This window comes from Physella acuta, unplaced genomic scaffold, assembly GCF_028476545.2.
Source record: "Physella acuta isolate Inbredline_101_S28 unplaced genomic scaffold, ASM2847654v3 ptg002180l, whole genome shotgun sequence".
Lineage (NCBI taxonomy): Eukaryota > Metazoa > Mollusca > Gastropoda > Physidae > Physella > Physella acuta.
Genome location: NW_026733681.1, coordinates 14576 through 41554, shown reverse-complemented (window position 1 = coordinate 41554; position 26979 = coordinate 14576). Strand labels below are relative to the sequence as shown.

The 26979-nt window shown below is 38.2% G+C and overlaps 1 long non-coding RNA gene across 1 annotated transcript in view; it reads left to right on the top strand.

Moving 5' to 3' along the window:
- The first annotated feature begins 1351 nt into the window (after positions 1 to 1351).
- Positions 1352 to 26979, top strand: part of LOC131932448 (uncharacterized) — a 39920-nt gene continuing 14292 nt past the window's right edge. The window contains exons 1-2 of the long non-coding RNA XR_009384585.1: positions 1352 to 1483; positions 23296 to 23374. This is a non-coding gene — a long non-coding RNA (uncharacterized LOC131932448). The remainder of the gene's footprint in view (positions 1484 to 23295; positions 23375 to 26979) is intronic.

Below are 26979 nucleotides of genomic sequence, written 5' to 3'. Positions count from 1 at the left end.
GATTGTAAAAAAACATAACATTGCTTTGATCATTCTCGCGTTTATGTTCGACCAAGTGAAATATTACACCAGCCATTTGCTGAATTTTAATAATTGATCTTACATAAGATATCGTACACATATCTGACTATAGTTGAAAGGTTTTTAAATATCTGATAAAACAGTCACGTGTTTAGCTGCCTCTAAGTGTTTGGGTTGGTAGTTCGATGATGTTATTATATTGGAAAGTTCACTTCTCTACCGTGTCTGGTATTTTAAAAAAAGTAATTAATAATTAAGTTGACCTTTAGATGCGTTATTTCATCAATATTTAAATTCTGGATATCGTATTGTCACTACAGCCTTGGATGATCCAATTACCCATCACCCTTCTTCACAAACAAACACACACGCTCACACACACTGACACACACACACACACAATCACACATTCACACACACTCACACGCACACAAACACACACACTCACACACACACACACACAAGCACGCACGCACACGCACGCTCACACACTCACACACTCACTCTCTCTCACACACTGTCCACATTCGTTACCCACAGTTGAATCTTTCGTTGGTTAGTGTTGAATTATTTTTTCTTTACTGGAGATTTTAAAACGAATACACGCTGGAGTAAGGTCCCCTAAACTTTCTCATATTTTCAGATAACAGTAAAGGTTCTGACACCATTTCCAATAATATCAGGAACAAAAACCGCTCCTTTTAAAAAAATCACAGCTTAGTCGAAAACGTTTTTGGATATGTTTAATGAGAGCAGAAAATAAATTATCAAATGCCAAAGGTTTTTGATACACCGGAAATAGAGTGAAGTGTCAATTCCGGTTACCGGTAATCGAACACAAAAGAAACTGACGACTTGGATCTTATACTGATATATAAGATTACGTCCAACTAAATGAAACTGTACTCAATTTACACACTCTCTACCAGATAGCAAAACTGCGTCTTCCGGACGTTTTGTTTCTTTGCATAATTTAAAATATGTTTCTTGAACTCCCATATATTAGCAAGGAAAAAAAAACAAATTTCCCTCTGAATGCGTTAAGTCTATTCTTGAGAAAAACTAACGTTAACGATGTCAAGAAAAATTCATAAAATAACTATTTTAAAAACAAGGAGATTATAAGAGGGTGGGGGGAGGGGCAATTAATCTTCGTTATTACTTTAGCGAATCAACTTTCTGAAGCCGTCACATTTTTATACTAGCTACTTAAACCGTGTGGTCGCTCCACATTTCCTTATAAGGTCATGTGGCAAAACGGTGGAGGAAATGCTACCTCTTCTGCTGAGAAGGAGGGGGGGTTATAAATTATTTTTTTTACCTGAAGGTGACCTTGACGCGAAGATGACGTACGAGCCAGGAGACAGTATATAAAGTTGTCGCCCCTTTGGTGACGGGTTTTTCTCTCTTGTCATTTTGGGCGCTTTGTCTCCTCTTAGTGTCCAGTTTGCGAGATTAGAGGGTAAGTGTTTAAATTAAATTAGTCTAAATAAGCTGTCTAAATGAACTTTTCTTTTTTGGTCTCAACTTCTTGCTCGTACATACACTTATATATATACAACAACTACTGATCTACATTTAAAAAGCGGCTTTCTTAAACTTTTAAAGTTTTTTTTTTATTGTTCTGAGAAACTTAGTCCTCTCTTCCTGATACAGTTTTAGTTTAATTTAATGAGCTTAATTTAAGCTTAAACATTAATCTTACTTACAAGACTTCCTGATTTAATTCAGTGTTTGCACTGCTTGTGATGATTTAAGGCCATTTTTGTAGATTTTCGTGTGTATTAACACGTAATAATTTTGAATATACTAAATACTATAGAGGGACTGTGTGGTAGAATGGTAGAGCATTTGACTGCTAGCCCGAAGGCCTTGAGTTAGGATCTTGGTTCGGTCTTGTGATTGTAGGATGACCCTGATTTCACCCAGCTATAAAAGGGACCTAATTGACGTCGAGCAAACGCGGCTGGCATAGTGTTGACCACTTATTCATTCGGCGAGTCAAACGAAGGTTCCGTTCAGATAATTTTGCAAAATGTGGGGAGGGGGGCGGTGAATGTACTCTATGTGGACTTCCCCCACCCTCGCCTCCATTTAAGAGATGCCTGAAAAAAAAAGCAGCTTACGAAATTGAAATTCCACAACGAACAAAATTCGAAAAGTACAAATTGTCATACGTCTTACAAGTTTAAAATAAACTTCAGCCGTTCGTCTATTTCCGGTCGCCTCGCGGCCATAACCTCCTTTGCGCACGTCACACTTTCAAGAGCCACGTGACGTGTTTACCTGAAGTATTTTACTGAAGTTCAGAAAGGTAACACTGACATTGTAGCCAGAGCGTGGCTGGCCTTTTCAAACTTTGAGACGAATCTGAAATAAAAAATAAACGGCGAAATTTTGAAAAACAATACTAAGCCCGCATTAACTTTCTTAAGCTGATTTAGGGTCACCTACGATGTCTTTGGTAAAGTTTAAAACACCAGCCTAATCTTTAATCCATAATAAATAATCCATTATTCCAGGAAGTACTTAAACAACCATTACTCCCAGACTCCCTTTAGTTACCGGACCTGTTCTTAACTAATCAATTATCCACCTTGTTTTCTGACACAAACGCAAATTGTGATAGGATGGTATTTGAGTGTGTATAGAGCAGGGAGAGAAAGAGAGAGAGGGAAGGAGAGAGGGGGGAGGGAGGGAGATCAATAACATCGTTATGGTCTGATCTATCGTTTCTATACTATCCTTTTAAAAAAAGGTTATATTTTGTTGTATTTGTTTTTCTTTTACTAAAACATAGACTATCTGTATATCCAGGTACTGTTTCCTTATCAAGAGACTAATTTATTTGAAACACATAGGGTTAGCAGCTACACCTCTTCACCGGACTCATGTTTTGGGTAGTTCTCTTCAGTTTAGCCCCTGCTTCTCCTTCCACTGCCCTTCTTCAGGTCGGCCTACTTTTCTTCTTCTGGTTGTTCCAGTCCATCGCTTGCCTCGTGTCCTATTCTCAGGGACTACCACGTATGGACTTAAGCAATCCTGGAGAATTGTCTATCTTTCTTATCTAAAGGATTTGTCGTAAGTATCTGTGTGCAAGCGAATCTAGCCTGTTTGTATTTGTTTTGGTAACCCCTAGGTCTCTGAACATACAGCAATACTGCCTTAACATTTGAATTGAAGATTCATACTCTGGAGTGATAGGGCTGTGCACTTCTATATCGGGCGTACTAATCGAGTTGAAGGTGCATCTGGCCTTGTTGGTACGGCACCTTATGTCCTCGTCTTTTCCCCCATCCTTGTTGATCCCACGTCCCAGATACTTGAATTTTCTTTGTTACTTGTACGAGTCGTATATCTTATCCTTTTAGCTGTATAAGCAGGTCCTGGTTGGTATTGATTCTGATGATATAACAAAATATGTTGTATTTTTTTTTAATTTTGAGTGTTTTTTTTAATTTTATAAAGATCATTTTGTTGAGCTATTTTTAGAACGTTACGTCATCTTAGAATAAAAAATGTTTTGCTCACGTGACTTTAATTTTGTAGGATAAGATCACTTCCGCCTTCTTCCGGAACCTTGTACAAGTATATATTTATGTCTCTATGTTTGTCACTTGGTCCCCATCAAGTCCTGAGACCACAAAATGCCAGGTAAAAACGTCCGTCCGCAGCAAAAATAAATGTAACCTAAGTAACGACTGCTTCCGGTTGTCCGGTTAGGATTTCCCGGTGTGTACAGTGCCCTAGCAAATGTAAGCCGGCAAAAATTGACCGGAGACACGCAACATCTAATGCTGTAGCAAGTTATTAGTGCTTATCGTACCCTGGGTCTTCCTATGGAGAAAAAAATCAAATAATGACGAAAGCTAAACGAGTAGCGTCCCTTTTGTTTACAAAAAAACTGAAGGGTTTTATTTGGTGCTGAATCCACAGAGGGGAAGCTAGTAACGAAGGTATTCACACACATACATGTGCTTTAGGGTACTTTCGAACCAGGAAGTGTTTGCTTGAAAACGAAGAAGCTTTTGAAGATTAAAGTACTTTCTAAAAACGACGCGTAAGAAGATGTAAAGAAAGATATTCAGCTACTTTAGTCCGAGCGAAGTACTTTACGTACTGCAATGTACCGTCTGGTAAACAAATAATTCCCTCTAAGATTTAATGCCCGAACAGAAGAGTATAACATAAAATACACACTCAGACCAGACTTCACATGAGGCAGAGGAAGTAGAGTTTGTCTTTATCTCTGACCTCGGCGTATTAAAGGATAATTTGGTTAACAATATGCCGTCACTTTGGCCTTCTCCAACTAGAGTTAGGTACCCGTAAGGGCTGGTTAGACTCCGGCAAGTCTTGTCTAATCGAGCCTGTGAACCGAACTCGAAACATTGAGGTAAATAACCGTGCGCTCTACTGCACGACCTCGCTAGGTAGAAAAGAATATTTGGTTGAATATGGAAACAGAGCAAAGTACTACGTCTTTCTGAATGGCATAATACTTTCTGTATATCTAAGTATTTTCCAAATGTCTAAACACATCTTGCTAACAAAGTACTTCCTAAGTGGCTAAATAATTTCTGTACACCAAAGTACTTCCTAAATGGCTAAATAATTTCTGTATACCAAAGTACTTCCTAAATTGCTAAATAACTTCTGTATATCACAGTACTTTCTAAGTAGCGAAATACTTCATGTATACCAAAATACTTCTTTAATTCCTTAAAAGTAAAACAATTTCCTGATACTAAAGTTCTTCCTAAATGGTATAATACTTCCAGTGTACCAAAATACTTTATATATATACAATTTTTCCTGATATCAAATTACTTCCTAAATGACAAAATACTTCCTATATACCAAGCCGTTTCCTAAATTTTAAAATATTTCTTGATATCAAAGTAAAGTTTGCTTTCCCTTTTAAACTTGACGTTCTATGTAGCAAGTGAAGTAGAGTTCACCTGTTTCTGTAATACTTCCTGTGTACCAAAATACTTCCTACTACCAAGCCACTTCCAACAAGGTAAAGTATTTCGTGTATACCAAATTACTTCCAATATTACCAAATACACTTTATACCTAAGTACTTCAAGCAAATATCAGCCACATATGTGGAAATGGGACAGTAGATGAAACAAAAGTACTTTTGAAAAAAAAGAACTCAAGTCAACTGACGTTTGAACTATTTCTTTATTTAAAAAACAAATGTAAGGTAACGACTTACCCTAAATTCATCTCAACTCGTTGTAGAAAGTCTATAGGTTTAGATGCTTATATTAATGTTAAATGAAGCCAATTTCGTAGCGAACCGGGTTTTCCCACGCCTTTCATGAGCTCTTCAACCAAAATCGGGAAAATCCGTACCGCTGACTTTTCTAATCCGCTGTTTGAAAATTACTCCACGAGATAGACAATAATGAGAGAAGACAAACTCATTATTTTTACATTATCCTAAACAATCCCGTTTCGCGATCTGCCTCCATTCGCTTTCGCAATTTTTTCTCTCTCGTCTTCTCCTGGGGTCGTCGACAATTTGCTTCAATTACACTAACAACCAGCATCCACCATTAAAAGACCGAAAAGCTTTTAACCGCCATTTTACTTGTCGGCTGTGTCGTTGAGCAACGATGGCTGACGAGGACGGGACGGGAGGGAGAGGCTAATAAGGTATGAGTCCCACGGAGACGGGCTAAACGTCGGATTAACCCTCGTTAACTCCTGATCCGAGCGAGGTCTTCTCCTGGAAATACAGGAACGCCGCGTGGGTGCTAGTCCCTGACGAGAGGGTGGCGAGTTGGAAATAGAAACATACAAGGAATTAAGTCTTTAAATCTAACACTGGATGACATCTGTATGTGATGCGGGGGGGGGGGGGGGGGGGGGGGGAATGGATTAGAAGTTACAAACATTATGGCGAAAAGATAAAAAATTATTTTTTGTTTAGTGCGAAATGTATTAATTGTGAAGGAAAATTTATTTAATATGTGTCTTTTTTTAATAATTGATTTTTTTTCAACATACCGAAGTTATTTGCTGTTTACTTATACATATATAAATAAGTGATAATTTTTTTTAAAAATATACTATAAAGTAAGAAAAAATTAATGGTTTTTTATTGCAAAAAAAAATATTTTTTTTTAAAATTAAGTCTAGCCAACTCATTACTTAGAAAGTAATTACTGTTGTCTTCAAACTAAATTAATAAAATTCAGCTCATTTCGGATTACTTCCGCGTTTTTACATTTGACCGAAAATATTTTCTAGAAAAACATCGATAGCACTTTAGGACTTTGCTGTAGTAGGACGCCAGTTTATCTTAAAGCTTGCTACACATTTTGTTGCTGTTGTAGGCTCGGGTTAAATTCGTGTGTTGTCGTGGCTCGGGCTAATTCATGTGTTGTCGTGGTCGAGTGGTAGGGCATTGTGCTGACCACATTATCTCCTCACTGGTCGCGTAAACAGATGAAATCTACTTCATCTGCCTCCTGAGCAGCCAGGTACAATAGGGTAACATTACTTCAGGTTTACACATCCTCTCGGGGAATGTAATGGATTTATATTTTTACTTGAAAGGTTTATAAAGGAAAGTACCATGAGGACGTTGGCCAATATGTCGGTTATTGAACAAGTAGGTCTCTAGGGTTTACATTAAAGTTCTTGAAATTATAGAAATCATTGCATGCATGGTTAGCTTTTGAGAACTATGGTTCATTTTTTATACAAATTCATGCAATTTCGTCAGCATTTTTTTATTTCACCCTAAGCAGATTGGATAGTATGTTAGTAGCATCATGCTGTTTGAATACAATAATAGCCACATTGATTCCACAAAAACGAAAAAAAAATTCTGAAAAATTATTTTATTGAAATGGTTGAAATTTCCCAACAAAAACTGTGTCTTTGAGGCAGGAAACGGTAGGAATGAAGAAACGTCCGCAGGAATATTCTCAGTTTGACATTCCGGCATCTTTTATTGCAACCTTATTCTGTCGGCCGTCTGGTGGAGTAGGGTTTATTGAATGGGCGAAAAACTCTATGATTGACAGCTGACGCAACAAGCTGTCCGGGACAGTTTCCGGTCGGGTTTGACAGCTTTTAATTTTTCACTCTGGGGCCGAGTGTAGATAGAGGTTCTCAGCCTGTCAGGTGCTGTGTGGCAATGCCAGGATTTAAGATGGAACCGCAGACAGGTTAATTCGAATTTTTTTTTTAAACAATGATTTTCTTGGGCAAGAATTATTCTAAATATACGCGGGTTTTTTTTTTGGCAGTTCTGAGAAAAATTGCAGTCAATTAGCATCAGTTTAGATGGGTAATGAAGGGGTGAGAATTTTTCGCCTGCCATTTTATTTCTGTTACGAATTTTTTTTTTGTAACCTGTCATTTCATCGTGTGAGTTCGTTAATTTTCATGTCGAAAGTTGAACAAAATGAGATGTCTAGATTAATTACGCCTATATTAAAATATATAAATTTAGAGTGAAAAAAAAGTGATATTTCATCACTTTCGCATATTTACTCAGAAAAATAAACAAGTAATTAAAAAAAGTCTAGTGACAATTTTAGCGCAATTTCCTTGTGTTATCTAAAAATAGCTCTGTCGTAGCGTAAATCAAGAGCAGGGTTAGTAAAACCATTGGTTAGTTATTAAAACGTTTTTTGTTAATTTTTTTTTCAGTATTTTACATGTTTTATTTACAATAGAGTAACATGACTAAAAACCATTGCGCGCCCAGCTACCGAACGTGACGTCGCAGCCATTGAACGTGATGGCGCAGCTATTGAACGTGATGACGCGTGTGGTGTGGTTGCATAAAATGCCTACTAATTCGGTCCAAATTTTAATTAATTCAAAAAATTTTTTGTGACCAAACGAAAGGATATTTTTGAAAACTTTCTTTGGCAATATTGTTCTAAATTATGGCAGGAATCGATTGGTACATGTTTCAAGTCGCTAAGTGGTCTGGTTGCCGAGTTATGGGCCAAAAACTACATTTTTTGAGGTTTTTTGGCTTTTCCGGGAAATCCATGAAAGAAACCCGGAATTTTTATGACCTATGTTCATCCTCGTAACTTGCTTAACATAATTGCTTTGAAACTAGTCCTCGATATTGCTTCGTTGAGGAGGAGATACGACTTAAAGCTGCGGACACACATCCATCCATCCATTCATCCATTCATTCCCAGAAAAGACGAGTTAATAAACGCAATTCTCCAGAATGGAAATTGCGCTAAAAAATGAGACTCTCTAAATCTCTCATTTAACTCCGACTACCAAGAGCAAATATAATACAGTAAGCAAACAGTATTTAGCCCAGTAACTACGTAACGAGAGAATTAACAGTACTCAAGCTTCAAGTGTTGAAAGGTTATTCTAGCACTAACATTTTTTTTTGGTAACAAATATGCATTAACCACTGCACTAATTAAGTTGAGACTAAACCTTAGATTTACAGAGACATTATACATTTCATGAATGCTAATAACCTTTTCGAATTCCCGTTAATAAATAAGACACATTATTTTCAAATCAATTATTATATTTTTATCAACAATACATAATTGGCATTGCTGCAAATAGCATATAATTATTCAATCCTACATATGTAGGCCTACTACATATTATTTTAGGGTGAATATTATATATATAGGCCAATATATATATATGTATATATATATATATATATATATAGATAGATATATATATAGATATATATATATATATATATATAGCTAATATAAAATTGTGTTAGAATTTACTGGCTTTAAAAGATTATGTACTTGATATGTCTATAATAATTATCAATAAATAGTGTGTATTCTCAGGAATGAAAATGTATTATAATCAATAGTTCCATAAAATATTTTAATTCAAAATCTTAAATTATATTTGCCAAGCCACTGGCGTTCGCCGCTACCTAAACAGTAGAGGGTGATTTCGACCAATCAATACTGAATTCATGTAGTAATTCTGAGCAGACTGCAAGATTCCATCTTCTACTCCGCCCTCCGCCCTCCCCCCAGCGCTACGCTAAGGAACTGTGCTCGACCCTCATGGAGTATCCCACTAGGATCCTATTCTCCGATGGGATAGGTTGTTGACACTCGTTCAACAGAGTTGTGAATCGTCTTGAAGCACCACCCAACGTTTTATCACCGCCGAAATTATAATCTCAAGACGGAGCGGCTCCCTGAGAAATTGTTTCCTCGCTCCATCCTACTCCGTGGGTCGGGGAATAGGAGAGCTCTTGACAATTGGAAATAGAAATAGGGATAGAAGGGAGGGAAAAAGAGTTCGTTGACTTGATCGGTTATTGCCCTTGTATTACCAAACACCATTATGGACTTCATGGTTTTTTTATTCTTTTCGTTCTTAAATTTCATAAATTGTTTTCTAGACTAGAGGTTTTATTTTTTTTTAGCTGTATTGTCAACAAATAAGCATTGACTGATTTGTTTTTCAAAGTAAATATGTTTTAACTTGGCTAATGTATTACTGGTGTCAGTTTGTTCTAAGACGTGTAGTGGCAGAGGGGGGTTGGTATGGGAAGGGGGTCTATGTGGTGGGCAAACAGTTATAAAAATATTCCTGATTGAATTTTTTTTCTTAAAAAATAAATATATCTAGAGATAAGTAATGTTTAGTTTTAGATTTGTTTGCAGGCTTTTTGTCGATTTTTGTAGATAAAAGATGTAGTTAAATTGAATTTTTCTATAACTTAGTGGAAAGCATAATCCAGTGGGAGATAACTTAATGACAATTCATTTGGTTTGCTGGCCAGTAATACGTCTCTTAATGCACAAAGCTGCTAGGTACTTAGGTCAACTTAAGTAAAGTACAGGGGGCTTTGCAGAGTACTGGGAGGCCACGGGGCGTCTAAGTACAGACCAAGATTCGAACTCGAGACTTTCGGGTAAGCAATCGTGCGCTCTACCCCCCGACTACGCATTCCCACCCTACCGCAAATATCAGCAGTATAATCGCTCGACTCTTTACTGTACTTGCTTGCCTGCGTTTTTTTTATATACTGAATAGGATGTCGGTGTCTAAATTTGACAAACTACCCTGTCAAAATATTGACCAACATACTACAACTTCGTTCCAATGTCGTTGGTAAGGCGGGGTGGGTGGGTACGAATCAGGAAAACCCCTGAGCCAGCAGACGAGAGTGTCATGTACTATGTCAAAATCACAGAGTGCGAACTAATAAATCACAAAACAACGGAAGAATGCAAACGTCGGCCATTAACCTTACCGGAAGTGGATTTAACAATAAGAGTACTAGAATCCAACAACTGTACGCAAATATACCCCTGTTTGTGTGTGTTTTATTTAATCTAAATTAATTCTCCGGATTATGGGTGACGCGCGCAGATTGCGGAGTGAAATAACACTGATTGATCGGCCATCTTGGCGTGGCTTGACGTCACTGCCTCCCGTGGCTGTCCCGAATTTTCTCGTCTGTCGCGAGAAAAGTTCGGGATTTGTTTTTCTGTCAAACAGAGAGGAGGGTGGGGATTTAGTTGAAGTATAAATCGCTGATAGAGTGGATGGGTGGAATTGGTGGAAGGGTGGATAAAAGTGCAGCCGTGGTTTGAAAACAAAAGGTTGAACGGTGGCAATATCCATTTAAATAGATATTTTTGATTAATTTAAATCTAATTATATTGTTTTTTAAATAATTAAACAGAAATATTACTAGATAAAATCTAATCTAGAATAAATTTTACTACGGAGTGTTTGTTGTATTGAATTGGTGAGATCAAGGAACTATTTTTTTTTTAAGTTACAAAGAATTCCACCAGTTATAATTTTTTTTTAATTTCTACAAGTAATTTATTTTAGTAAAATAGACTTTCTTTTGGCTTCTATACTTATATCTCCCCTGCGCGGATAGGTAAATCGACTCACGTTAGGTAATGTAAGGGTATAAATTTAGCCACACCATCTCTTCTTTCACAAGGTCACTTAAACAGGTGAACTCTACTTCACCTACAAGCATGGTTGTTATTAGTAGAAAAAAAATATTGTTGAAGAACCCACACCCAACGCCCCCTCCCCACTTCCACAACATAATATCACACATACTCATGTGACGCTAATATCGACTTCTTTTTTTAATACGTTTTTTTTTAAATTCAACTTTAAAATGACTGACCTCCCTTGAGTATAAACGGAAACTAGACCTAACGATTACACTAGCTTTTTTTCTTTAAAAGATTGATGACACCAAGTTCCTAAACTCTGCATTAAGTCCTATAGACCCACCTGAAAATATCACAATCAGCTTTAATTGAGCCGTACATTTAGAGTGAGAGTAGTTTTACGGGCACCGGGTGGAATTGGGAAGTCTTCATTTGCATTTTGGAACACCAAGTCAAGGCAGATAACTACCAGTAGTTTCAAACTTTAAAAGGGCGGTAATTGCTACACAAATCTCCCTGTCACAGGTCAATCCAGGACATTATAAAATCAATGGCGTTTTAAATTTTCAGAGTCCAGGGAGGTTACTGTTACAGTCTAAATGTTAGGTGGTAAAAGTGTTGGATGTTTCAGAAGATAAAACAATATATATATATATATATATATATATATATATATATATATATATATATATATATATATATTTATTTATATATATTTATATATATATATATATATTTATATATATTTATTTATATATATATATATATATATATATATATATATATATATATATATATATATATATATATATATATATATATATATATATATATATATATATATATATATATATATATACTAGAATACCCGTCATCCGTTGGATAACTGTGGGTTTCGGGGGTCATCCATCAAAAAACATCACGTCTGTCACTCAGAGGCATAGCGAGCCTTCCCGGCGCCCGGGGACAAACTTTTCGATTTTAACCCCCCCCCCCCCCCCCCCAAGATTTTGATTTTCAACCCCTCCCCCCCTCAAACTTTTGATGTGCACCCCCCCCCCCCCCACTCAAACTTTCCATTTGAATCCCCCTCAACCTTTCAATTTATTTTTCCAAACCATTTTGGCGCCCCAACATATGTCCCCCCCCCTTTCCCCCTCCACCTCCCCCCGCCTCCCCTTCCCCCCCCCATCCCCCCCCCCCCGCCTCCCCCCCCCCCCCCCCCCCCGCCTTTTCAGGCATATCTAGCCCTGGCCACCTATACCATGTTTAAATAATGTGAACACCCGCCATTTTGCTCGTGGTAAACATGGCCTAAAAATGGTCGGAAGTCTTGCGTCCGGTCCGTACGCCATATTGTTGTTAGCAGCCGACCACGCCTCCAAGTTAGTGAGTAATCCTACTATATCTAGATATAGAAACTAGATAACAAAAAAATCCCATGTATTCTCGAATTAGATGATCATTGAAGCTAAACAAAGATTTATATAAAATAATTAAGGCCCGAAATAGATTCTAGATGTAGAATTTACATTAAGTCTAGATCTAGAATTTACATTGAGTCTAGTGACCTAGATCTAGGCTAGATCTAGATCTAGGCTAGATTCATAACTTTCCTTCGACAGCTGATCTTTAGATCTAGAGAAATTTATTGTAAAACTAAATGAAAAAAGACAGTTTAAAATTGATATAAGTGTTGGAACGTAATAAATACAGCAAACGGACGTATTGTTAAAGTTATGACCGACAGAAAATTAGAATTAGAACGCGTTAAACTTTTGAATGGGAACACAATTTTCTTCGATAGACGCCGCCATTTTATTGTACTAAAGAGTAAACAAAAAACTGTGACGTCACGGTCCCGCCGAGTGTAGTGGTCGTTCTAAACTTTTAAAAAAAAATGGGTTACTCTGAGTATGAATAAATCAATAAATTAATTAACGTCTTTAAATAAATGTGTGATTAACAGTCTGTCTTAAAACAAAAATTTTTCTCTACCTACATACTATTTTACAGCTTTTCACGATGAGTGCAACCATGCGAGATAGTCAATCAGGCAAACAAACAAACAAACAAATAAATATTCAAACATGTAAACAAACTTGACTTTTAGTAGTATTAGATAGATATATATATCGGAAGGTAATGGAAGCACCCGGAGACAAGGAATCAAAGATGCGCGTACTAGGGCATCAGATAAAGAGATTATGGGTGGCCGAAGCAAAGTGATCCCCCTTTCGACCTCACCCGATTTAGTCCAAAGAATGCTAAGCAATTTATTTAGTATCAACTTGCAGAAGTTGTCGAAAGAAAACAATAGTTGGTAATTCTATTGGGGCTCCAATTTCTGTGTGATTGCGAACAGGTCTATCCTAAATGGGTTGATGCTCCCCTGCTATCCAGCCTCTTCTGTCCGGTGGATTGAACTCAGGACTTTAAGGGTTGTCAGCCGCGAGCATTCCCTCCCGACCCACCCTTTCCCCTAATTTATGTAAGTGTTAACAAATACACCTTTGAAAATGAAAGTTATGCGTTGAAAGTAGAGGTTGTTAGTCATAGGGTAGCAATCTCAAAGCTCGAATATTGTTGAGTGTGTTCGACAATTATATTTCTTTAAATAAGTATCAAATGGCGCAGCTTGTTTGGGGCGACGGTGCAACCATCCCCAGACGATTACGTATGTTCTTACATAAACATACACCTATTATATTGCAACCCACGCCACTCCTCACCTTCCCACATTGGTTACTTAATTTAGTAGCATCTGACGACTAATAAAGGGCCTATTATTTTAAAATAATTTCCTTAAACCCCCCCTCCCCCACCCCTCCCATACGCCCACCTTAGAGACGCCATGAGCTCGATTGTTTTGAACTATATTCACTTAACCATCTGACTTTCAACACTCTATTTTGGACTGTTCTCTACTTTCATCATTCTATTTTGGGCTGTTCTCTAGACAGCGAAGATTAATGAGTACAAGGTTGGGAGCAGATGGTTTTTTTATCATTAAAATTTTGAAGAAACAAAATTAATTTGACTTTTTTTAGAACACTCTGAATGGATATTTCCCAAAAATTCACCGACTTCTGTCGAGTCAATGGACTATGCTTTGACCTTCACCTTAGTTCACACCCGCAGGGTTTTCACCCCTGGCAGATGGTGTCTGTTTATCCGTTAGTACCAGGCTGCAGTCTAGAACTGCGCAGAGCCGCGGGACTGAGAACTAAATGATTCATGGGGTTAACCGTACCGTTGGTTGTTTGTTTCTTTCTTTTTTTTTTTTTTTTTGTAACTATGTTCCTGAGTGGGTACTATGTATTCATAATTTCTAACAGGCATCTTCTAGCCCCCCCCCCCCCCCACCTCTTAATCCCCACCCCACACCTACCAAACGAAATTGGAAAAAATATATAGTTTATGTATACAAATATACGGGACAGAGAACTAAATGATTCATGGATGTAACCGTACAGTTTAGTTTTTTTTTGTTGTGATTTTTTTTTACCTACGTTCCTGAGGCTATAACTATACATTCAGTGTTTCTTTCAGTCCACTCCTTCCCGCTGAAACAAAATTTTAAAAAATATAAACTTTAAGCGGTATTTACCTTCCCCCCTCACTCAAAAATTTCACGTGACTCTCCACACCCCTCCTCTCCCGGAGAAAAATTGCTGAAAAAAAACACTTGATATATTTTCTAGAACCTCTACGCTACTCTAGCTTTAGTCTAAACCCGTGCTTTAAACTTAACCTTGACATTCGCCGTAGTGCTTACACGAATCTTTTAGTAATGTTGCTTCTGCCGTCAACAGAAAACTCAACTTATACCTCTACGATCTACACCAGGGGTCTCCAAACTACGGCCCGCGAAGTCCTTTCATCCGGCCCGCGTAGATCTTTTTGTCCAAGGAAAAATCGTTTGTTGTTGATGGCTGAGGAACTTTGCCTAGAAAAATCAAAGCTATGCCTGGAAGAAACTGGCCCCCGAACTGAAATTTGATAGTTAATGCGGCCCTCGGACTAAAAAGTTTGGAGACCCCTGATCTACACCGTAGCTAACCCATCTTTCTTTAGGCCTAGTTTACGGAACGAACAATCCTAAACCTTACCCCCTACAATACTGTATTGTATTGCTTTATCGACAGTAAACAAGAGGTGTAAGGCTTTGCGCGTGTGTCTTGTTTCAAGAACTGATTACACAACTCGCTAGCTAACGCCACATAAACATCTTGCATAAAAAAAAAACAAGCTTGGTAAATTGGATTTTTCCGATAAGTTCAAGGTAGTACACGAGTTCTAAGACAAAGTTCTTTATGATAATATACATATTTGCAGGACAACAGACAGCCACGGGGTACGGCAAACAGAGAAGAAACCCCCCTCCCATGTTCTAATTATCTGGGGGAAAAACCCCAGTCCAGATGTACCCCCCCCCCCCCCCCAGCGCCGCCCCTTCCCATCTCTGGTCCGTCAGGGCCGAGCTAAGGTCAAACACTGACCTAACATTCCATGACATTTTGGTAACGCTGCCGGCTGAAGGCTGTTGTTATTGTGTCCGAGCACTGACCTATGACCTCGTGTGTCCAAATAGGCCTAATGGCTTGTGACCATTAGTGTGGAAATACCGACCTATGACCTCCGGTGTCCAAATACTGGCTTGTGACCATTAGCGTCTAAAGACGACCAATGAGAAATAGCTTCCAAACATTGACCTATAGCTAATACACATTCTGTTATCAAGGGCACTAACTAGGTTTATTTATTTTATTTAAAAACCATAGCATTTTTTATTAATTAAGCTATTAGCTTAGAAGAATAAAATATAGCCCTTTGATGTTAAAGTCTGCAAACCAATACAACTAGTGAACTTCTGTAATTCTTACCGAATCGATGAACGAATATATGTTGTTTATTGTTTCATGATTCCAAAAGTTTAAGAAATGTACAATATTATATTTATTTATCTTTAAATCAGAGTAATAATATTTAATTAGTTAGAATGCATGATTAAACTTTTTAGCGCAATTTCCATTCTGGAGAATTGCGTTTATTAACCCGTCATTTCTGGATGTATGAATGTATGAATGAATGAATGGATGGATGTGTGTCCGCAGCTTTAAGTCGTATCTCCTCCTCAACGAAGCAATATCGATGACTAGTTCCAAAAGCAATTATGTTAAGCAAGTTACGAGGATGAACATAGGCTATAAAAATTCCGGGTTTCTTTCATGGATTTCCCGGAAAAGCCAAAAAACCTCGAAAAAAAGCAGTTTTTGGCCCATATCTCGGCAACCAGACCACTTAGCGACTTGAAACATGTACCAATCGATTCCTGCCATAATTTAGAACAATATTGCCGAAGAAAGTTTTCAAAAATATCCTTTCGTTCGGTCACAAAAAATTTTTTTTAATTAATTAAAATTTGGACCGAATTAGTAGGCATTTTTTCCAACCACACCACACGCGTCATCACGTTCAATAGCTGCACCATCACGTTCTATGGCTTCGTCATCACGTTCAGTAGCTAGGCGCGCAATGGTTTTTTAGTCATGTAACTCTATTGTAAATAAAACGTATAAAATACTGAAATTGTTTTTTAATAAAAAACGTTTTAATAACTAACCAATGGTTTTACTAACCCTGCTCTTGATTTACGCTACGACAGAGCTATTTTTAGATAACATAAGGAAATTGCGCTAAAATTGTCACTAGACTTTTTAATTAACTTGTTTTTTAAATTCAGTAACTTAGTAATGTGTTAGTTATCTAGTGGAGTCTAGAGAGTATGGACTGGGATGGTAATTTTAGTCCACATTTGAACAGCTGTGACTCCTATATTATTGTATGTATATCGCGTTTACTGACCAACACAATGTCACGGTACAGTGTCGCGTTTACTGTAGTTTGTGTCTTGGTTTACAGTGGTACAGTGTCACGTTATAGTAATGTAGTGTCACGCTGATAGTGGCTTGTGTCACGTTAGCAGTGGTACAGTGTCACGTTTACGGTGTTTTAGTTTAAAGGTTATAGTGATGCAGTGTCACGCTGATAGTGGTTTGTATCACGTTTACAGTGGTACAGTGTCACGTCTACGGTGGTACAGTGTCATGTTTTAGTGAAGCAGTGTCACGCTGATAGTGGTACAGTGTCACGTTTACGGTGGTTTGTGTCACGTTTACTGTGGTTTTGTTTCACGTTATAGTGATGCAGTGTCACGAACACAACTGGCATTTCGGTATTGTCACGCTAATTGTGATACAGTGTCACGCTAGTAGTTCTAAATTACCACGCTAGTACTAATAAACTGCGACGCTGGTAGTGATAAAGTGTTAAGCTAGTAGTGGTTAAGTGCCATGCTTGTAGTGGTTAAGTATCATGCTTATAGTGGTTAAGTGCCATGCTTGTAGTGGTTAAGTATCATGCTTATAGTGGTTAAGTGCCATGCTTGTAGTGGTATATTACTACGCTAGGGAGCCGGACGTTTTCCCGAAAGACACTTGCCCGAAACCGTTTGCACGAAAGCCGATTTCCCAAATGGACACTTCCCCGAATGCGACAAATGCCCGAATGGACACTTCCCCGAATGCGACAAATGCCCGAATGGACACTTCCCCGAATGCGACAAATGCCCAAATGGACACTTCCCCGAATGCGACAAATGCCCGAATGGACACTTCCCCGAATGCGACAAACGCCCGAATGGACACTTGCCCGCATGCGACAAATGCCCGAATGGACACCAGAGTTTCTTCCAGGCATCTCTTCGGGGGGGGGGGGGGCAAAGCCCCCCCCCCGAAAATTTTTTACCGCCCCCCCCCCCGAACGAAATGAAATTTATATAATTTATATAGAAAATATATACTTTTAACAGTGTCCGCCCCCCCCCCCCCCGAAGAAAGTTTACCGCCCCCCCCCCCCCCCCCCGAAGATTTCAAGTGCCCCCCCGGAGAAAAAAGTCTGGAAGAAACACTGATGGACACTTGAATGTGTCACGCTGGTAGTAGTACAGTAGCAGCAAAGTTGTGACACCAACCCTAAACTTGAGACGATGTCATATTCAACAGCTTGAACATAGCCCCATCGACAGCGTCATTTTGAACCTTTCGCGAGCTACCTGACAAGATAAAAGTTGTAGAAAATCTCACACATTCTCAATTTTTATTTTCATTGTTATTTTTTTTTCAATTGCCACGTCTTAATTTACGCCCTGGGGTCAGCTCCTAAAAATAAAGCAGAAATTATCTTTTTTTTTTTCAAATCTGATGCGCATTGAAGACAAGCAAACCGGAAGTGAAGCCAATAGCTCAATCTCGTCCTCTGATTGGTTTAAATTAAGCCTCTTTTGTATCACTTTTTAAAATTATTGTAAAAAAAACAGCTGGCAAATAAACACACCCAGCTTGTTTGTTTTTGTTGAAGCTCAGATCAGTTTCACACAAAGTCTAAATTTAGACACTGCGAGAAAGAATTAATTAAAATTAATTCAGAAACTAAAAATAAAATTAGGGATTTTAATCAAGGTGTTTTTATCGCCTAAAATATAGTTAGAGGGGACTTGGTCGAGTATTAGAGCACAGAGCTACCAACCCGTAGGTCTTGGTTCTGTACTATGGACATAGCACAGAAAGTGGGGCTAGAGAAGTTGAGTAACACAAACCCTACTCTCAAACCCTCAACAATTTGAAACATTTTCCGGAGAACTTATTTTCTCATTAAAGTTAAAATAACCTGCATATTTTTACCTGCTCTTCTTAGTTCCAGAAGTTAAAAGGAATGCTAACCACCCCCCCCCCCCTCCCACCCATCTCAAACTTTAAAATATAACCATATCTAACCCCCAAACCCATCCCTGAACTATAAGATAAATTTCGATCATGTTCGTGTCCCCGAGTTGACTCAGCTCTTATGGGTACAAAGCGTTAAACATAAACCAGGCATATTAATCTGAAGGCAGAAGAAATAAGGTCAAAGTCAAAAGTGATTGGGACAAAACTTGTTAAAAAAAAACAATGTGCACGTGCGAGCACTCACCCCGTGGTAAATTGTGCGACACTGCAACAACATCGGTGACCATCTAATGACGTCAGGCGCTGAGTAAACTTAAGCCGGGATGAAAGAAACCCCACATAAGACGTGGTTGTGACGTCATGGGGAGAAAAATCTCATTTTACCCAATATCCTACATGAAGTGATCGCACGGACCTGTTCGCCATCGATTTTACTGTGGATGAAAGAAAGACAATTCTCCTCTATTCGTGGCTTTAAACAGTATTTGTTTTTATTTTATTTTCAATTTTTTTTAACGCAGCATTGGACTTTTAAACTAAAACTCGACATTGCTTTCAGTATTTACAAGTTCTATTCTTCAAAGAAAACAATCTTGATGCGTCAATGATCTTCTTAAACTAAACATTTGGTGTTTAAACCTTGCATCTTTTTTTTAACGCAACTCCTCCTTCTTCCAAAAAGCGAAACTCAATAAGTTCTAAGAGATCAACTGTGAAAACATTGCAGGGGTCTTAAAGTCTCTGTCTAAAGCAGGGGTTCTTAACCTGGGTTCGATCGAACCCCTGGGGTTCGGTGCAGAGTTTCTTCCAGGCATCTCTTCGGGGGGGCTTCGCCCCCCCGAAAAATTTTTACCGCCCCCCCCGAACGAAATGAAATTTATATAATTTATATAGAAAATATATACTTTTAACAGTGTCCGCCCCCCCGAAGAAAGTTTACCGCCCCCCCCCCCCCCGAAAATTTCAAGTGCCCCCCCGGAGAAAAAAGTCTGGAAGAAACACTGGTTCGGTGAGTCAGTCTCAAGGGTTCGGTTTAGGTCAAGACACACTAACGTGATTCACGATCGGATTTTGTCAGTGCGGACGATTAAGAAGGGTTCAATAAATGCGCTTATGAAACTGGTGGGGTTTGGTACCTCCAAAAAGGTTGAGAACCGCTGATCTAAAGTGTTTGCTACATTGGAAGGTCACGTAGAAGTTTAAAGTGAACATTTAATTTTTGTATCACCTTTTCTCAGAATTGCTGACTCTGTAGAATTATCAGTTTGTTTTATAAACTGAAAAACTCAGCAGTTTAGAATATTACCCAGCTCTTACCCAACACCTTCCAACATGTTTCTCTTTGGCATCTACTCGAATTTTGCTTTAGATTATTCAGTGGGGTAGAGATGTTAATTTGTCATTATGTGGTTGTGGTCGGTGCAGGGCGCGGGTGTGGGTGTGCCTTACTGTGGTTGTGGTCAGTACTTCCTGCTGGGATGAGGGGTGTCATACTGTGGTTGTGGTCAGTACTTCCTGCTGGGATGAGGGGTGTCATACTGTGGTTGTGGTCAGTACTTCCTGCTGGGATGAGGGGTACCATACTGTGTTTGTGGTCAGTACTTCCTGCTGGGATGAGGGGTGTCATACTGTGTTTGTGGTCAGTACTTCCTGCTGGGATGAGGGGTGTCATACTGTGTTTGTGGTCAGTACTTCCTGCTGGGATGAGGGGTGTCATACTGAATTTGTGGTCAGAACTCGCTGCTGGGGTTGGGGGGGGGGAGGGGGTACCATACTGTGTTTGTGGTCAGTACTTCCTGCTGGGATGAGGGGTGTCATACTGTGGTTGTGGTCAGTACTTCCTGCTGGGATGAGGGGTGTCATACTGTGTTTGTGGTCAGTACTTCCTGCTGGGATGAGGGGTGTCATACTGTGTTTGTGGTCAGTACTTCCTGCTGGGATGAGGGGTGTCATACTGTGTTTGTGGTCAGTACTTCCTGCTGGGATGAGGGGTGTCATACTGTGTTTGTGGTCAGTACTTCCTGCTGGGATGAGGGGTGTCATACTGTGTTTGTGGTCAGTACTTCCTGCTGGGATGAGGGGTACCATACTGTGTTTGTGGTCAGTATTTCCTGCTGGGATGAGGGGTGTCATACTGTGTTTGTGGTCAGTACTTCCTGCTGGGGTTGGGCGGGGGGGGGGGGGGGGGAAGGGGTACCATACTGTGTTTGTGGTCACTGCTCAGTGCCCGGGTGGTAGGTGCTATTTTGTAGTTGTGGTTGGTACTCATTGCTGGGGTGAGGAGGATTCCCGTGTCATACTATAATATGTACTCACTGGGTTGAGGGAGGAAGGGGGGGGGTGTAAGACACCATACTGTTTTCGGTACTCGGTGCTACGTGGTGTAAAGTTACCCTATAGAGCGTTATTGTGTTACGTAAATAAAACCTACATCATCGTAAGCCACAACCAAGAAATAGATCCCCCTATTCACACACACACACACACTGAATTACTCCGCGTTGAGAAGTATGTGGGTCCACATTTTAGAGCACGTATGTGTGACGAACGTATGATGTATGGCATCGTTAGACCCCCCACAAGAAATAAATCCCCAATCATACACGCAGCTTTATTTCCTATGCCTTTTTTGTCTCGACGTCTTAGTGTTACCATTTTAAGCATATGTAATGAGGGAATATTTGCTCTACTTGCACGGTATTTGAATGTATAATGACAAACAGGCTTCTGAGGAATGGTGTTGGGGAGTAAAATCATTTCATCTCGACTTTGGAGAAATTGATGAAAAGTTAAGGTCTGGGTTAAGTTTATATAAATTCAAATGGGGATCTGATTGCAATAAAAGACGGCTTGATCGTTGGTTTTAGAGTTTCGTATTGGTTTAGGTATTTTTGGCATGAGACTATGCCACGCTTAATATACATAAGTTTAAAAATAAACTCCTAAATGACGTCAGATAATTTGGTGCGAAGAGTTCTATGAATACTGAATTTTATCATTTTGTAAAGTAAAGATTCCTCTTTAGACCAAGCGATCCATTGCGCAGATGAAGTAGAGTTCATATATTTCTTGAACTAGGAACCCATTAGAGCTGAAGGGACTCATGGACGTTCTGAACCCGGATCTGAACTCGAATTTCGGGTTAGCAGTCTAGTGCTCTACCGCTGGGCCAGTCAGCCCACAGTTTATCATGATTTGCTATGTAAAATAAGGCGATGAAAAGTGTATCCTGATGAAAGCCTCGCAAAACTCGTCAGAAAATTATATTTATATTTAGAGAGCTGTAACATTATGACGTTTTGAAATAAGGGGTGGCTTTTTTGTTGCCTTCTACGGTTATATACGTAATTCATGTTAGAGACGTCATTCATGCTACATACATCACGTTTATGTTACAGACATTATATGTTTTTTTTTTAAAAACGTGATTTATGATACAAACGTAGTATTTATATCACACACGTTCCCCATTCAAGATTATTTGAATGGAATTTTATCAAAGACTCCATCTAACATTGTAATTGATTGTATAAATAGACATCTATGTCACATTTTGTATACGGTGTATGTGTATGCCGCTGCTAGTTACGAATGTATCCCCCCCCCCCCCCCTCACAAAGGCCAGTGTGCCACTTCTGCACAATCGAGATTTATCTTTTACTATCAATCAAAGTATGCATTTCACGTAATCAACGCATCGTCTTTAACACACAAACCAAGTCCCGGATCAAAAACCAAAGATTACTTCGCGGCGACGAAAAGAAATGTAGCTTTGCTTCCACTGCAGACGTTTCGTATTTACCGATCGAAAAGCCATTTCCGGCCAGTCTAGACCTCGAACTCACACATATTTCCAACGAGAGAACAAACGTCGTATGGATGTAGAGAGGGATTCACACGGGGAAAAAAAACTCACTGACAAAAATGTTTTTGTCGCTCCTGTTGGCGTCTATATGGCTTGCCGTAATTAAAATCTGGGCGTGGGTTTTCCTCAGACTTTTCTAGACGGTGTCGTCACAAAAACAAGACGACAAAGAAAAGTTCCTAGATAAAATCGATCACCAAACGTGTTCATGCTTGTCGTTATTCTCAGTTTTAAAATAGTTAACACACAGCGATAGTATTTTTAATGTATCCTTTAATCCCATCACAATCGTCGTTTTCAATCTTGTTAAAAAGATAAACCTGTATGATTTTTACCATGCTATCAAAAAAAAGTTAAACGGCTATTATTGTTACCATGATATCAAGATGCAAAAACAAACTATGCTTTTCACAATTATTTTAAAAAAAAATGTTATTAATATATCTCGAAACTCAATCGAATGGTAAAATAGTAGCTACTTTGTTGTTTGTTTCACTATCCGTTTAATTTACTAGAGCATGTCGGCGTTCTATAAAAATAAACCAAAGATTCTAATCTATGTGATTCTCATTTTCAGAAAAAAAAAATAAAACAAATAGCTTTAAAATTAATTTTTAATTTTCTAATATAATTTTATAATTGTATTTCCTGATTACTTTTGTCATTAATTATATTTTTTTAATGATCTCCGCAGAATTCTGAGTCAACCATGAAGTCAGTCATTCTTGCTCTGTTGGTAGTCTCTTGCGTCATTGCCGCTTGCCTGGCTTCCGGTAAGTAGTTTTTGTGTAACCGCCATCTTTATCTGGCCAACCGTTTCTCCTGTAATTTTTTTTTAAACGACGACATAAAACTGCCAGCGCTGAACGCTGCAAGCGAAGCAACTCTTTCTAAACAATCGTAAGAAGTTTTGGACGCGGGGAGATAACGCGGTATTAACTAGCCTTAAAATGTTTTCAGGGGAAATAACTCAATTTGAGTTTGAAGCCGGGTTAAGCTAGGCCTTGTATTTTTTTATCGTCATATTTGATTAGGATTAATGAGGATTTTTCTTATCGCTAGGATTAAAATTTTAGTTATTATAAGATGTAGGTGTTTTTTAGAAGCATAGGGATGTAATGTATTTTCTATTGTAGATAGTGTTTTAAGAATACCCTTAGTGTTTATGTAATAATTCAGGCAATTTATAAAGTACATAATAGTTGTATTTATTTGTACGCCTACTATGTACTTTCTACTTTTCCTTATTAATATTAAAGTCTTTTGATATCAAGATGCGGCTCTCCAGCTCCCTGAACAAATACTAATAATCTTAATAAAAAAAAAAAATATTTGAAATAAAAATAATGTTAGTAGCTCTTTAAAACCAGGGAAATTTTGAAAATTGTAACTTTTGGCTCTTCCGCTTCAAAAGGTTGCCGACCCCTGCTCTAGTAAATTATCAACGTCGATCATAGGTCTCATGTTTTGATATAGAAAGTACGGGATTTTATTTTTAGCCATACCGGCTTATTAAGTAAGGTAACACCAAACACTTTTTATTTTTTGGTAAAATTTTTTTTTTCATTTTTGATTGTGAGTATATTAAAAGCCTTGTTCTTAAAAAAAAAAAAAATAAATAAATATTAAAGTGTACCTCATAGCAGATAGATCTATATTCTAATATATAAAACGCCATGTGCGCTCTTCTCTCTCTCTCTCTCTCTCTCTCTCTCTCTCTCTCTGTCTGTCCGCAAAATATTTTCGCCGGACATCACGTCAGAAACGGCAGCGATATATGGAGAACTTTATACGGACTTTTGTTGAAAAAAATATGTTAGATGTATTAAATGTATAACCACAATTTTATTTGAAGAAGAAAAATAAAAATTAAAGGCGTATTCGAATGTAGAGAAACAGTATTATTTATGCAACCGGAAAAGCATTAATAAATGTGAAAAAGAACGCATAAAACTGTGACGTCACTAATGCTTATACATTAACTAATGACGTCATCTGCCGTGTTTAGAATAAAAAGAAATGAACTATTTCATTCAAATTTGATTTAGATCTACGTACACTATGAAATGTATACAATACAATTTTTCCGGCCTAAACTCATAAAATTTATTTTATGTATTTGGATTCTAGATCTAGAGATTCTAGATCTAGACTAAATCTAAATCTACGCAATAACTAGATCTAGACGTAGACGCTAAGATCTAGACTTAGACTCTAACTTCTCTAAAATCAATTCCAAAAATATATTTCTATATTAGGACTAAACTATTTCAAGACTTATTTATTTTATTCAAAATCTTTGTTTGGAACTGGCTAATTTGGGATAAAAAAAATTAATTTGAAAGAATAGGCATATTCGCGTAAGTTAAGATTTTAAAATACGTATTTCATTCTCCGTATTCTCCGTATTATAAGGTGCCTAAATAGCGAAGATGTTAGTGTACATTAAACCACGCAGGTGGTGCGGGTTCGAGACACGCCAAGTCAACTTGGTTAATGTATTTTTTTTTATTATGCTCTGGCTAAACTTTAAAAAAAAATTCTTTTAGGAATCTAGATCTAGATCTAGATTGTCGGGTGTCCGATAGGGCACTTCCCGGCGCCGCAGGCGCTTCAAATTTGGCAGGATCTTGCCTTGGGGCGACAGAACACGGGGGCCGGTTGGCCGAAAAGTCTACGATGAGGGGGTCAAAACTGACCTCGACTGACCGGTACATTATATGAGCTATAAATCGAAAAAAAATGTCCACGGAGGAACCTCTTCATAACTCTTGAGGTCGTAGACCGACCCTCTGGCGAATTAATTAAGCATGCAAATTCTCAATGTTTTCGAAAGCCTAAGCGAAGCTGGGCAGCATGCCTAGTTTAAAATAATGTGAGGTTAAACATTAGGGGTAGGCTAGTGAATGAGACGATTTATAGATTCATCTATAACATGACCAGGCTTAGAGGCCTTCTGATGACCAACATAATTAATTATGGCTCCTGTAATGTGTATTCTGTTTTAATTTTTAAAAATAGTTTATAAATACTAATAAAGGGGTCCGAAAAGCCTCGAGTTCGTACCCTGGGGAAGAAGAGGTTCGACAGCAGGGGACTACAAATCTTCTAGGAGAGACAATACCAAAATTAAATAACTACTTCCTTGTAGTTTGTTCTTGGTTGGACAAAGGCTATGAAAGCTAATCCAAAAAGAAAAGCAGGCTGAAATCGGAGTCAACGGTCTATATGGCGCATAAAAAGTCGACATATTTACGTAATTGTGTGGGAGGGGATATCTTCCAACACTAAAATTGATAACGCAGAAGAAGATGAAAAGAAGAAGAAACTAATGAATAAAACAATCTATTTTTTTAATCTACACAAAGCATTACACAAAATTGTGGGTTTTTTTTTCATTTTCCAACAGCAGCAAATAACGGCTATTAATATCTTCATTTGTTATTAATAACCGCATGAACACAATATAGCAGATCCTTTTTAAAAGAAATTAATTAAACATATTCTTACTGTCTCAAAAATTGTATAAGGAGTCCACAGAGGTTAATTGCTGACGTAAAGGTTATGTGATACATTTGTTGTTTTTTATCTTTTGTAAATTCGGTTAATATATTGATTCGTTGGTTGAAGAAGAAGTATAACTGTGGGAGAATCCCACTTTTGGGTAGTTGAAGTAGAGGTTTTCGGGTTTCCGCCTATTTATTATGTGTCTTTAGTTTTGATCTAATCTTAAATTGAGCTGTTAAGATGTTGTACTTATTTTATGATCGAGTTGCAGCAAGTTTCGAACACAGTTGTCTTTACGTGTTATTCTAAACTGAGAAACCTAAACTCAGGCATACTTAGAAGGAGGTAAAAGTAATTAAAGATTCTTCTTTACACCTAACGATCCATTGGGCAGATGAAATGGAGTTCATATGTTTCTAGACCTCGGCATATAAAGGGATAATGTGGTCAGCCCTATGCCCAGCCTTTTACTTTCCCTAACGTGAGTTAGGTACACATCAGAGTTGTGTGGACTCAGGGACGTTCCACTAACTTGAACCCGGATTCGAACTCGAAACTATCGGGTTAGCAGTCTAGCGCTCCACCGCGAGGCCACGCTTAAGGAGGTAGGTTCTGCTCAGTTAGAGCAGCATTTTATTTTTCTCAAACATCCGACTTCTTTCAGCAAATCTGCGGTAACGCCTCTGAATAATTGTAAGCATTAGCTGGATAAAACCAATACATTGATTTATTTTCTTGGCGTGTTTTCTGCACTAAGTTCAAATTCTCAAGCTTAAACCATATGCTACTGTACTCTATCTAGGATTTCAATTTAAAGAAGTTCAAATTGTCCGTGGTCTGTAATAGCACAGACTAAAAAACTTTAAAGGAA